The sequence below is a fragment of the Artemia sp. Qi Xiang Cuo genome, chromosome 2 (genome assembly GCF_049724085.1).
Source record: "Artemia sp. Qi Xiang Cuo chromosome 2, ASM4972408v1, whole genome shotgun sequence".
Classification (NCBI taxonomy): domain Eukaryota; kingdom Metazoa; phylum Arthropoda; class Branchiopoda; order Anostraca; family Artemiidae; genus Artemia; species Artemia sp. Qi Xiang Cuo.
Genome location: NC_142795.1, coordinates 62479852 through 62493225, shown reverse-complemented (window position 1 = coordinate 62493225; position 13374 = coordinate 62479852). Strand labels below are relative to the sequence as shown.

Here is a 13374-nt window from a genome sequence, read left to right as displayed (position 1 = left end):
TGCCGTAAGCGCCGTATTTGTACCTGCCGGTTTTAATTACCCTTAAATTGCAGGGGACAGGTGAGCAGGTCTCGACGCTTCCCTTGCTCCCGGTGATCCCTGTGCGGCTATTCAACCTTGTTTCTGACTAAGTGAGATACCTGCTGTTTGTTTGCTACATACAATGTGGAGCCAGCAGCTTGTATGGTCTCCAGTCTTGAACTTTTTATACCGTGCCCGGGCTGTGGGGAATGTTCACGCCGATATTGCAAAAACTGTAGCGGACTTTTTTAGCACTGATTCGTTAATGGAAGCAAAGAAAATATTGTGGAATTTTGCAAACTGCACGAATCGCCCAGAAAGCTGACCGACAGAAAGCTGCAGATAACTGTCTGGACATGCTAAAACATTTTGAAAAGTGTGATGAAAAGCAGATACCCCTACCCCATTTCGTGCTGTACGAGCCTGACGAAGTAACAGTTATTGCAGGGGAATCAAGTGCTACACTTACTCGTAAAGTTAACGAACTCTGTGTCAAATTCGATACTTACGTCCTGTCGAAGCGTAACCCGCTGCCTTCTTTGTCTCAAGCCCCCACACAATCATCCAAACCCTCTTTTGCCGTTATATTAAAGAATCCACCTAAAACGCTGAATGACCCCAAGGACCAATACTTGTGTGGTGACTCGAAGTCGGCGATAACTGAGCTTAGACCGGGAAAAGGTACTTGGCGCCTCGTCGTAAGTGATAAAAATGAAGCTACTGCTGTAGCTGATGCTATTAAATCTAAGGACCAATCGCTAAGCTTACAGCTATAAGTTCCAGTGTATTATGGAATTGCCCGTTTCGTTCCTGAAAGTGTTACTGACGGTCAGTTGCAGAACTTGATAACTAACTGTACCAAAGACTCCCGTATCGGCAAAACTAGGTCCTACAAGCTTTGGTTCTCTCGCCAAGAAGACTTATTAGCAGCCATTGCCTCGTCAGTGATAATCGAGTACGAGCGATTCCGTATTTATAAGTTTCTCCCTCTTCCTCCTCGCTGCTACAACTGCCAAGCTTACGGACATATTGCCCAGCACTATGAAGCTCTTACTCGCTGTAAGTCGTGCCGCTAGACACTCCGGGGCTGGTCGGCCTAGTGGAGGTACTGCTATTCTTGCTAGAAACGTCCTCATGCCCGAACACTTTTGCGATAGTGACTATTTTACAGCAGTCAAAATTCAGAATTATGTGGTGGTCTCAGTGTATTTACCCACCGATTACCGTAATGCTACGTCAGACAGACAATTTGATCAAGCATGTCGCCAAGTCAGTTCCCTCGTGTCTGATTGTGAACTGCAAAACCTAGCAGTAATCCTCGCTGGTGATATGAACTGTAACCTTTTTGACGACAGTAGCAGTCGTGCTAATATTCTGAATAGTATGTGCCCTCAGCTCTTGGCGGTCGAGAATATCCAATGTTTCACATATATCCATAACTCTGGCAGTACCTCTTCTCAGGACTTTTTCATGTGTTCCCCGAATGTAAAACCAGACTAAGGATCCTCACTTATCTCGACTTTCCAAATCTCAGACCATATGCCTATCAGTAATATATTCCCTGTTCAACTTATTGCACCGAGTGGTCTAAGTTCAGATAATGATAGTAAATGGCATGAAACCACTGACTGGTCTCGTGCATACACTTTTATGTTCCGGGATATTAGTGATTATAATCTGAAAAAGAACAAAGTGCCGTTTCATCTACTTTCCCAAAAAAAACTATTAACCTTTGCAGAGAAGCAAATATTGTTGAATATTTACTGTGCAGAGATCGTTGACACTCTACGCTCTGCCGAGCGTGCTAGTTTACCCATATGAAGAGTACGTCTTGGAACTGAGAAGCATGGCTGGTCAAGTAACCCTGACCTCGTTGATTCTTGTGCTAAATCGAAATTCGTTTCATGTCTGGAAGGAGTGTGTTATGCCACGACAAGGTTTGATAAATGAAATTCGTCTGAAAACAAAGCGACATTTTACGAAAGTACTTAGGCAACACCAGGCTAAATCAGTAGCTGAACTATCAAGTAAAGCCACAAGTGAACCTAATTTCGTATGGAAACTGCTCAAAAGAGATAATTCTATAATGCTTTCAAAATTAACAGTGACCAGTGGTATGGTTACTTTAAAAGTGAATTTTCCGAGCCTGATCCACCATTGTCAAACCAATATGAAAGGGAGCTTGATGGTTGCTTTGGCCAATCAACTGATGAGATCAGTTTTATTGTTACTCGATCTGCGGTTACTGAATGCATTTCTAAGCTACAAAAGAAAAATTCTTGTGGTGTTGATGGTCTCTGTACACAGCATCTAAGATGTGGGTCCCCTCACCTGATTGAGCATCTGACCTAACTCTTTCAGATGATATTCTGTTGTGGTATAGTTCCTGATTTGTTTTGTACTGGAATAATAACCCCGGTATTAAAAAGCGGAAAGCCCAAGGACCAATGTTCTTCTTTTAGACCAATTACGGTGTCACCGGTTTTATGCAAAGTTTTTGAGTTACTAATTATTGACGAGATATCTGTTAAGTGTTATTCACCGGATAACCAATTCGGCTTCAAGAAAGGAGTAGGCCGTGACCATGCTCACCATTTGATCGCTAATTTTGTCATTTTGTCAATTTTGTCATTTTGTCAATTTTGACATATTTTAATTGTTTCAGGGACCAGTCGCGTAATTTTGAAAAAATCCAATGAGGGAGGGGGGCAAAGGGGGAACCAATTTTCCAAAATCAAGGGATAATGACAGTGAAAAATGAAATTAATAAGATATGACAATAAAAGTAATCATAAACAAAAGAAACCTGACCTTTTTCTGTGGATACTTGATTTATACAGACTTATCTGAATTTTGACAAGATGTTTTGAAGAAACTAAATTTCAGCTCTGAGGGCAAACTGAGGTTGGGGGGTGGCAAACTTGGGTTTTGAGGGTGTAGTTGCCCCCTCTCCCCTTGCCTCATATTAACTAGAATATTAAATAGAGAAGCTAAGAGACGGTTCTTTTTTTAGCTAAATTTTCGCTTAAAATTTTGTCAAATTCATCTAATTATTACTTGATTTATGAATAAAGCCTATAAAGTATGTTCTGGATTGTGATGAATATCTCAGGAATGACAAAGAGTATTTATTTGATACTGTGAGGAAATATTGAGAGGGTATTGAACTAAATCAAGAGACACTATAGGCATCCAGATGGTCAGAAGGGCGTTTTTGCATTGTCTCAGGAACGGCTAGGAGTATTAAGTTGAAATTTCTATAGAATGTTGAGGAGGTTGTTTGATTATATTCAAACTCAAAATTTGAATCAAGCTTTTCAAAGAGGCTTATATGCAATATCTCAGGAATGGCTAAAGGTATTAAGTACAAACTTTTAGCGGATGTTGAATTGTGTTTTTCTTCTTATCTTGTGTAATGTTGTTGCAAAGCATAGTGAAAAGTCATATTAACCACTATTTTTTTTAGCTATATTCATGGAGAAGTCCCATTGCTTTGGGTCAAGACAAATTCGAAATATTTACTACAAAATCTAAATGTTAGCATAAAATGTAAAAAAAGTCCTTAGAAAATCGAACAAAACAGAATAATTCTTACCAAACAAAAATAATTCTCACAATATACAAAATAGTTTTGTATATAATAAATATGAGATAATTTAGTATAAGATATAGGATGATTCTTTCAAAATTTAATATAGTTCTTATAAAACAACAATACTTCTTGCAAAATTCAATATAGTTCTTACAAAACAAAAATAATTCTTAAAAATACAAATAGTTCTTATAAAATTCAATATACAAAGCCAAAATAATCCTTGCAAATACAAAATAGTTCTTACAAAGTTCAAAATAGTTCTAACAAAAAACGTAATAGCTGTTACAAAATTCGAAATATTTTCTACAAAATAATTCTTACAAACACAAAATAGTTCTTACGAAACAGGATAATTTTTATAAAATACAAAATAATGATTATAAAATTCAATATGGTTCTTAAAAAATACAACTCTTGTTCATTCTTTCCTTCTTCACTTCTAATGGGGCACTGAGATATTTTCAGAATTTTTAAGGGCTCATTTGATAGAAAATAATGTTATCCACGCGTTTTTGTAATAAACTCAACACCATGTTTAAAATAAAATAAATTTTTGACAAAAAACTGCATATTCACATACAAGATGAAGAATGACGTCATAACCAGAGTTTACAACCCTATATAAAGTACAAGTAAAACTACACTATGACTCTATTTATAATGACGTCAGTATATAATGACGTCATTATAAATAGAGTATAAAAAAGAACTGCAAAAGCGTCAGCATCATTTAATTATGAACAGCTTCAAATCAACATGTCAGAAAATGACGTTAAGACCTTTCTGGACGGCTTTTCTAAGATAATAGTCAAGGCTGAATGCATGTCCACTCCAATACGTGATGAACCAGGTGCAAACATTTCTAAACTTGAATTGAAAAGAAAAAGGCTTTTTAAAGAAATAGGTGACCCAGATGACAATGTTGTGAATCCAAAAAGAAGAAAATCTTGTAACTTCAGCTTTGAAAATTCGAGCCCGTCAGTACCAGTTATGGCAAAAAATTTTTTCGTCCGATTACCTGATGAATCGAGTGTAAACATTTTTAAACTTGAACTGTCAAGAAAACGACTTAGTGAAGAGATCTTTCTGGACGGCTTTTCTAAGATAATAGTCAAAGCTGAATGCATGTCCACCCCAATACGTGATGAACCAGGGTCAAACATTTCAAAACTTTAATTGAAAAGAAACAGTCATTTTAAAGAAATAGGTGACCCAGATGACTATGTTGTGAATCCAAAAAGAAGAAAATCTTGTAACTTCAGATTTGAAAATTCGAGCCCGTCAGTACCAGTTATGGCTAAATTTTTTTCCGTCCGATTACCTGATTAATCGAGTGTAAACATTTTTAAAATTGAACTGTCAAGAAAACGACTTATTGAAGAAACTACAGAAGAAACTGGAAAAGAGCATCAGAGACAGAAGAAGAGACAGAAGAAGAGACAGAAGAAGAAGAGACAGAAGAAGAAGAGACAAACTAAAAAACAGTCTAATCTGGAAAATCTTTCTCCAGAGGTGATTCAACATATTGCCAAATTTTTGGATGTCAAGTCTGTTAATAATTTGGCTCGTACATCAAGATATATGAATAATGAACTGAACGACAGCTGCTTATGGAAGCATATATATTACAGAGACGCAAAAAAAATATTAGAACAGTGCGAAAGAAAGCTGCAAAAAGTTGGTTTTATCGACTTATTAACTTGTTTTCAATTGAGTAACTATAGCTACTTGGTCGAGCTCAAACTCAGTAAGGTCTTGGATAAACCACCCTCAAATTGGAAGGAATTCTATAAGTCAGAGAGACTTCACATTTACCTCAGGCTTATTGAAAAAATGGTTATTATAGAGTATGAGCTTGACTCATGGATAAAGGTTTCTCGTTACGAAAGAAATCTAGAAATGATTGCCAACCACAAGAAATGGCATAAAGAGAATATTGAGTGTTTTGAGGGAAAAATAAGATTTAAGGGCTCATTCGGCAAATCAATATAGCCATTAAGTTGATCTAAAAGGATTTCTGTGTAGTGTTTTATAAATTTGAGTAGTTTGATTATGAAAGTTTCTTGTTAATTGAATTTTTTACTTTTATCGTCTTACTAAAACACAAACCCTTCCCCCTCCTCCCGAAAATGATTTTCGTTTAGGTGCAGAAAACTCCATGAGTAGCCTGAATAGATTTAAAAGGCCCTTGATAGTCTTTCACTGGTCCTGATATGCTATCAATATTTACCCACTGGTGAGGGTTAAGGGGCGAATTCCCCCAAAGCTAGGGAAAAGAGTCTTGCCAGGATATTGCATGGATACTAAAAACAAACGATTTGGATTTGACAGCTATTATTTCTAGATATCACTCACTAGAACACCGATGGATTAGCCGCATTAGCCGTATTCCACTTTAGCACTACCTTGTTTACAACTGTTCCCAAGTCCCTCACAGTCATCACTAGTGCATAATTTTCATTTTAATTTATTTGACTCATTAGGCATTCATATCACATATAAATTTCGAATAAGAATCGATCCTTCTTTAATAGAAAACAAACCGTCATGTTTTCGTAGAATTTCAAAATTTGGGCGTAAAACTTGTAGTCTAAAGTGCTGATGATTGTAAGAAATGGGGAGGGGAGGGGGCAATCGGAACTGACAGGCAAGTGGCAATCATCTCGTATAGCTTGAACTGTAACCCAGAATATGACAGGTAGTAAATACAAGAAACCCCAAGCTATAGCTATCTAGCACAGGACGAACAAGAGGAAAAACCCTCGTACCACAAACAACACACTGTTTTAGATGTTTAAAAAAGGATACAATTCAACTAAACTTATACCTTACTGAGAGGCAAGAAACAGTGAAAACTTCAAAAAAAGATGTCTTTTTGAAACAGAGAATCATTGATACTGGGCATAACTTCTCTTTAGCAGGGAATCAAAACTTCCTGAGAATTGGGCTGGTCCACAACACACAGACTGATAAGTATACTTTTAAAAACCATTATACAGCCCAAGATTAAATAGTCATCATCCAGGACAAAAAAAAACTCATGATTCTAGAGGGATACAGAAACAACTGTGATTTAGCAATGCAATTAACAATTGATTTAGTTCGTGCTTTGCTCTTGTCTGTGCACCGTCAACTCCAAGTATGATTCCAACTTCCTGCCTTTCTTCAATTTTTAAATAATAAAAGAAAATAAAGGAATTCAAAAACTTACCTTGCATTTGGTATTTTCATTTTTTTTATAAGTTCTGATCAGAAAAGCAACAAGGAATCTCACTATTGTAGTTAATTATAGGGGGTGCTTGCATACAAATCTGAAATGAATAATTCGCTTTCTCAGCTGCCAATTAACTGAAAAATTTTTGTTTATTGAACAAATGTTAAATACTCCGCAACCTTCAAGCAAAAACTCTGGATTTCTTTGTCCATATTGATGACACCAAGCATCAGATAAATTTGTTTTATAATTTTACTTAAGGGGTTGAAGATTCCTTTTGCTCTGCCCACCATGGCCCACGGCTGTCCTCTAACAAAACCTAGTATCTACATTTTTCAAATTTTCGAGAAAGTCGCAAAACAATGATTATTTCATAATTGGAACGTGAGAAATACGTGAAAATACAGAATTCCGCCAATAGCTATTCCTACTTCTGTTTTCTTCCTGTCTTTACTACTCCTTTTTCTGCTGCAAGGAGACTCTAGACGCTGTAATTCTAGAATCTCCGTACTAGGTTTTGGCTTTGTGAAACTTGTACCACTTTAAATACTAAGTCGTATCTCAGAAACTGTTGCGGATACAAAATATTGACTTGCGCAATTGGACTTGCCATGACAAGATTAGTGGAAGCCAATCCCTAACTAAAAACCGAATTTTAGTTTGGATACTGGGCTTTGGCAGAGGACAGAACACCGTACAACATGTTAAACTATACTCTTAAATTAGTCTCTATCCACTCATACTCTTTTTCCTATATTTAGAAATTACAAGAAAAAAAATTTGGTTGCAAGAAATCTTAATATTCAACGAATTACTCTCAGTTCTGAATATTTTGCCGTCTTCAAACCCCAACTTCCTTTAAAATGCATGAACCTGATTTCCGTCTCATCAGAAGTAATTAAACATCTCGGTTGTCTTGTACATATCTCGAAGGAGGCCACAGCTAGACTTTTCAACTGGTTAAAAAAAGTATTACTTATTCCGTTTTTTACTCACATAAAAAAATGAAAACAAAAAATAAACACAATTTACTGCATGAGCAGGAACAGGTGTTCGCGCTCAGACTCTAATACATATTAAATAATTAAAAAAAACAGTTTTTTCAATTGAAAGTAAGGGGCAACACTAAAACTTAAAACAAAAATGAATTATTAAGTATATGAGTGGGTTTGCCCCCCTAGTCAAGACCACACTCTTTACGCTGTGTTTCGACTTTGTTAGCAAGTCTTTGAGACTGTCCCCCTGAATCCCCCAGGCATGTTAATTATAATAGATACCTATTTTTAAAGTAAAAAAAAATTTTAGCTTAAAGAGCGAGGTATTGACTAGGGGGTGAACCCCCCCTCATATACGTAATAATTTCTGTTCGGTTTCAGTTTTAATGTTGCTCCTTACTTTTAGTTGAAAAAACTTATTTTTTTAAAATTAATTTCCGATCGTTTTTGAAATAATAATGGGAAATCCAGCACCCCCATCATAGAAATGTCCCTTCCCCCATTAAAACAGTCTCCATGGAATGATCCTCCCATTTAACTGCAATTATTTTTGTCACTTAAAAGAGCACTATAACTTTTAATTTCCGTTCAAATAACCCCTTTCGCGTTATTCTAGGACTAGTGGATTGATACGATCAACCCTGAAAAAAAAAAATAAACACGTATCCGTGATCTTTCTTCTGGCAAAAAAAATACAAAATTCCAGATTTTTGCAGACAGGAGCTTGAAAGCCCTACAGTAGGGTTTTCTGATACGTTCAATTTGACGGTTTAATTTCCATTCAAATTTTATCACTTTTAGGGGGTGTTTCCCCCTTTTTTCGAAAATAAGCAAAAATTTTTTAGGCTCGTATCATTTGATGGGTAGGACGAAACTTGATGAAACTAATATATTTGAAATCAGCATTAAAGTCCAATTCTTTTGATGTATCTCCTGGTATCAAAATTCCATTTTTTAGAGTTTCGGTTACTATTGAGCCGAGTCGCCCCTTACTTACAGTTCGTTACAACGAACTGTTTGAAAATATATTCATCTTTTAGGAAAATTTCTTTAAACAATAAAACCAAAAACCATGCCTTTCGGAAATGTACCGGTTACCCTAGATGCAAAATCTTTTGAACCAAGTCTTTTTGGCATGGTGATACCTTTTTAGCAACAACTAAAATGACCTTTTATGACGGTTACACCGTTATATGCAACTTGGAAAAAAATATACTATACCGAGCTCAAAAGCTCGGTAACTAAATTCAAACAAAAAATCAGCGTAAAGGAGGCCTAAATACAAAAAAAAAAAACACATTAGTGGTATAAATAAGGCAATTTGTTGCAATGCGACGAAAGAACCAATGTGCAAACTTAGCCTGAATTGCTCAAAAGAAAGCATCTGAACTGACAAATTGTGGATAAGAATTTAGGTGTTGGAAATTTGACTATCTTTAGGACCGAATTAAAATTTAGGACTTTTTTATTTCGTAAGCTAGAGGAACCTAACACATGTAAACAGGAAATTACCAATTTTAGGAGCAAGGTGCCTAATTAATTTGTTGTGTTTGGCACATCCAGAAGTAGTAGCAGCCACAACATCCATAGTTGCGCAATGCAAAGCATCTTCTTCAACTGAAAGGTCATTGATCTGTTCGCGAAGCCTCTGGTATCTTCTTTCAAGCGAGTCTCGTTTCTTCATTAGTTCATCCAATATATCTTGTCGCCATCTTCCGTATTAAATCCACCTTTCTTGCGGTGGTAAAAGATTAAATGCTGCACTAGCAGAATCAATGATGGATCTCAATCTGTCTTGGGATACTGGGGGAATAGCTTCCAATATCTTCAAAATCAATCTGGAAGACTCTTTATGCTTAAAAAAAGAGACAAATTTGAAAACTTACAAAAGAAACAAAAAGCCTGGTTAAATGAAACCTGCAAAAAAAGAACATTCTCTTAGCTTCTCTAGTTAATATTCTAGTTAATATGAGGCAAGGGGAGAGGGGGCAACTACCCCCTCAAAACCCAAGTTTGCCACCCCCCAACCTCAGTTTGCCCTCAGAGCTGACAGTTAGTTTCTTCAAAACATCTTCTCAAAATTCAAATAAGCCTGTATAAATCAAGTATCCAGAGAAACAGGTCAGTTTTCTTTACTTTATGATTACCTTTATGTTAATATATGATTCATTTTTCAGTTTTCACTGTCATTCACCCTTGATTTGGGAAAATTGGTTCCAACTTTGCCCCCCCCCTCAGAGCTGAAATTTAGTTTCTTCAAAACATCTTGTCAAAATTCAGATAAGCCTGTATAATTCAAGTATCCAGAGAAACAGGTCAGTTTTCTTTAGTTTATGATTACCTTTATGTTAATATATGATTCATTTCAGTTTTCACTGTCATTATCCCTTGATTTGGGAAAATTGGTTCCAACTTTGCCCCCATTGATTCATTTTTCAGTTTTCACTGTAATTATCCCTTGATTTGGTAAAATTGGTTCCACCTTTGCCCCCCCTCCCTCATTGGATTTTGTCAAAATTACGCGACTGGTCCCTGAAACAATTAAAATATGTCAAAATTGGAAATAAAAACCAGGAAGGAGGAGATGCGCAAAGTATTCAAAATTTTAATAAAATAAGAGCGTTATAAACTAGCGCTAAAATAATATAAAGCGTTATAAAATAATAATAAGAGAGAGTTATAAACTAACGCTCTCTTTGACTCAACAATAAGCATGACACATAATCTTGGCTTGGGTCTTTTGCGTAGAATATCTACGTAGCTTACAGGCTCTACAATTTGGCAGAATGAGGGGTCAAGTGACTTTGAGTAGCCTTAGCACTAAGGGCCTTTGAGTTTCGACCATAATTTTTATGCAGTTGCATTACCACCATCGTTCTTAATGGCGAATCTATATTATAGGCTATTGTAATCTAGATTTTAGGCTGACACACTTGTGTTGTAAGATATACACCCTTAAAAAAATTATGATGTAGTAGGGTGTAAGATTCTTCCAGATGGGACTTATATCACTCACTTTGGACCTTCAAAACGCTTAAAATCAAACTTTGGGTACAGAACGAGTTTTTGTTTTTTATTATTATAATTGTTTGGCTTCCATTGGATCGAAAAATGCTATAGGCCTAAATCACTGAAATCTCACCACTCTCTTTGTTCTTAATTTGTATTTCAATAGTATATGTGACTTCCCCTTTCTTAGCAGGTCATAGAGCCTTTGTGATAGTTAGCATCCTGTATTTGCTTAACGATATCCATTTTTAGTGAATGAACAAGGCCGTACTTAGAGGGGTTCACCCCTCTCAAAATTCTTGTCCGACTTGTAAAAGCGTAATAAAAATGCATGTACACAAATTTTAATGTGTTTTTAAATTGTTTTTACCCCCTCCCCCCCAACTATACCACTCTGAATAAAAGTCTTGGCCATGGCCTTGTAAATGAACATATCTCAGAAGAATTTAACCATAGAGGCAAGGCCGTATCCAGGGGGGGACTACCCAGTTTGAACCCCCCCCCCCCCCCCCCAAAAAAAAAAAAATACCGAGTCGAAAATAAGTCAAAAATTAGTAAAACCTAGGTAAAAATCAGTAAAATTAGTCAAAAACTGAGTAAAAAATTAGTAAACCCCCCCGACCAAAAATCCTGGATACGGCCCTGCATAGAGGAGACGTTTGAATATCCCCTTTGGGAGGAGGAGGCGGTTTTGAATAGGTTAGGACTTTAGAAAAGCACTAACTTTATTCCTTTTCAAGAAATAATTCCGTTTTTGGCATACGTTGGTAAAAAAACAGTCATAATAGTTTTGGAAACAATTTGGAGAGTGGCTTCTCGAGAAGTCACATTCAAGTAGTCTTAGAACAATCACACTTCTAGCGGAGGATTTGCAACCCAAGCTAGTCATAGAAAGCCATTTTTAAGTTAATCCCCCCAGGCTTTTTACTTAGCAGGAAGCCATAGGAGAAGGCCGTTATCCCCTTCCCCATGGCTTTTATCACTGGTGACAAAATGGTATTCTGCAGAGTCGTCTAGTTGGTTAATTTCAAGGGACTTTAGACCATTCGTTCGTGAACTGGTTCAATAAAGGCCGTGAAAGAAAGTTTAAAATCTTATCTTTTCAGCAATACTTTCATGGACAAAGAATTTCTAGGTGACCCAAAATACACAATTTTAACAGGGAGCATGCATATACATTAATAGAAAAAGGACATAGCAGCAGAGACTTATCCAAGGATACCTGGTTTGACCCTCCCCCCAAAAAGTCTTACGAAAAATCTTTTTAACCCACCTCTCCGAAAAAATTCTGGTAAAGGCCGTGCATACGGTAAGTGTTTTGCTACCGGGACTGCCGTTTAGAAGAATCCTGAGTCCGAATTCGCATCTCTTGCCCCAAAGATCGTATATAGGGGTGGTTTAGGGTTTAGAACTTCTAAACCCGACAATCTTGTCCTCATTTTCAAAACTTAATAAAAATATATAAAAACGATTGTTTGATGCGCTTTTGGCACATGTTCACCGCCCCCCCCGGGAAATCCTGTCTGTGGACTTGCGTATGCTCTTACTTAAGTTCCTGGCTTAGCATGTCGAATGACAATTAGCCGTAATTTAGTTCGTTGATGTTTACTTCACATAAGCCACCACGAGAATTCAGAGAAATTCAAAAATACGACACGTGGGAATTACGACTCCGAATGTCATTTGAAATATTTTTAATTTAGTTTTTTTTTATTTCGAAAATGTTTGAAATAATGGCGAAATTAAATGAATTAGTCTTGTAATTAGCCAGTAATGTAACACGAGAACAATTATCACAGGACAATGGAGAACGTTTGAAATAATGGCTCATAGAATCATGAGATACAGAACAGTCGTCAATTTTACTCTCTCATAATCTAGACTCAAAACAACCCAGGTAGTCATTTTATCACAACTTGGGGAGCAGAGAAGGGGTTTAATATAGCCCGATGCCCAACACATACAAAGGGGAGGGTCTCTATCACATCTCAAGAATATCGGTCTTTTTGCGATTCCCCTTACATTTTCACGATCTCTAGACTGCAACCCATTATACAGTGTCATGTCGTGACAACATTGGTAACTTTGCTTTTCTGGCTTTTAAATTTTTGGTACTGCTGTTTTTCAATTTTATTTGTTTATAATTTATGGTGGTTTTCTGTTCTGTTTGGCTTTTAGTTTTTTAATTCTTCCAATTTTGGCTTTATTTTTTTTTTCTGTTAGATTTCCACGTTTTGTGGTTATATCGGACTTGTCTCGTCCACACTTTTTGGCATTTTCTTCTAATTTCTTTGATAATCCTGAAGAAAAGAAGTAATTTTCCTCCCAAAATATTCACTTCTTTTGGTCCAGTATTTTCGTTGGCCTTAAACAAAAAACCGTTTCTAATCTCTTTATTTCTTCAACCCTCTAGGCCAAAACGAAAAGCAGGTCGTTACCGGACTGGTTGGGAAGAGGTCTTAAAAAAGGATTTAAGGAAAATCAGAACTTTTTGGGAGGGTATGAAGAGGGAGACTTTGAATAGATTTGAGTTGAGGAGG

At 36.5% G+C, this 13374-nt stretch overlaps 1 long non-coding RNA gene across 4 annotated transcripts; it reads right to left on the bottom strand.

Moving 5' to 3' along the window:
• Nucleotides 1-4421: 4421 nt before the first annotated feature.
• On the bottom strand, nucleotides 4422-10001 carry LOC148955478 (uncharacterized). 4 transcript variants are annotated; one of them, XR_016143087.1, is made up of 3 exons: nucleotides 9338-10001; nucleotides 6828-6964; nucleotides 4422-4483 (listed from the first exon to the last, which is right to left on the bottom strand). It is a non-coding gene; the product is annotated as an uncharacterized LOC148955478 (long non-coding RNA). The 4 variants fall into 4 exon arrangements; XR_016143089.1 differs by having other exon boundaries at nucleotides 6828-6927; XR_016143088.1 differs by lacking the exon at nucleotides 4422-4483 and having other exon boundaries at nucleotides 6805-6927.
• Between the last annotated feature and the right edge of the window lie 3373 nt (nucleotides 10002-13374).